The sequence below is a fragment of the Equus quagga genome, chromosome 11 (assembly GCF_021613505.1).
Source record: "Equus quagga isolate Etosha38 chromosome 11, UCLA_HA_Equagga_1.0, whole genome shotgun sequence".
Classification (NCBI taxonomy): Eukaryota; Metazoa; Chordata; class Mammalia; order Perissodactyla; family Equidae; genus Equus; species Equus quagga.
In genome coordinates this window covers 6,026,742-6,028,108 of record NC_060277.1, presented here as the reverse complement: position 1 = coordinate 6,028,108, position 1,367 = coordinate 6,026,742, and positions in this window count along the sequence as shown.

Below are 1,367 nucleotides of genomic sequence, written 5' to 3'. Positions count from 1 at the left end.
GAATTAGGGGGTAGATCGGGGATCAGCAATACTGCAAAGGGTCAGTTAGTAAATATTTGAGCTTTGTGGGCCGAGGGGCAAAACCAAAGATAATATGTAGGTTTGCATATGAAATCAAAGATGTGTGCACTTACAAGAGAGGAAAGAAATTTTCACACATTTTTAATGATAAAATTCAAAATGATATAGTAATAGAGTACATTTTTTCCTTTTTGGTAATATGGGTCTGCTAATAAGAAGAATGGAACTCTTGTTTTTCCCTCAGCATTGAGGGAAAACATTTTGTTTAATTAAAGTTCAAAATTACTGTTCCCTATCTCCAGGTTGATGATAAATGTTCATCTGTGCTGATCAGTCATGAGATTGTGTGTGTTTCATTTTGGAAAATGTCTTTTCCCGCCATAGGTACTGCAAAATACTGATATCAGTTCATGAGCATTGATTCTACTTTATCATAGCCCTTGCGTGGATGTCTGGGAACTCAGCCACTTTACTGATGTTTCAGTTCCAAGGACTTGGGTCCCATAGTCAATGCTGACATTTGCCTTGTCCTCTCTTGTATCCCATTGCCTCTCAGCCTTGGTTTGGCGTTGCTAACACCAGTCCCCCCTAGACAGCTGGTTCTAGATTCAGCTCCAGTGTTGGATCTCCCATTGCCAGGGACTAGCGTCTGTCCTTCCTATACCAACGGCCTACGTGGTTAGCTTTCTGCTCACGGCATGCTCACCCTCTCCCTGTGGGTTTTTCTGCCTTTTCCTCCTGGTGGGCCCTCCTTGAAGTTGGCCACCTGCCCACCTATCCCTGCTGTTATGTTATTTGAGGTCTCCCTGCCTTGATGGGCTCCTTCTTGCTGCTGGACCTGAGCCTGGTGTCTGCTTCCCCTCACCACCCCACTCCATGGATCAAGTTTCTGTGGACTTTCCCAGTCTGGCTTGTGCAAAAACCATCCAGGCTCTAGTGCCAGAACCAGAATGAACAGGTTTATGAGACTTAAGGAAGTTGATATCAACAGGCCTCTGGGCCCTTCCCGGGACTACAGCTAGTGGGTTTCCTGTGATTTTAGAAAACTTCTTAGAATGCTGTGGACACAGGGACCTTGTAGAATGTGAAAAATGTTTATGATTGATGAGGGATGTGAGGGCAGCTGCCTTTCAGAGCACATTCTAGGCCATTAAGCATCAGAATATGCAGAGTGAGGCGTTCAGAACCCAGAAGGTGCCGATTGTTCTGAAGCTGAAGGGAAAAGAAGAAGGAGGCTTCTAAGTTCAAGCAACTTAGGAAGTGTAGGTTCAGACCTGGATGACTGAGACAGTCTATTCCAAAGTCTAAGTTGCGTGGAAGGTGTGGATTTGGCTGGTGTCCACTGC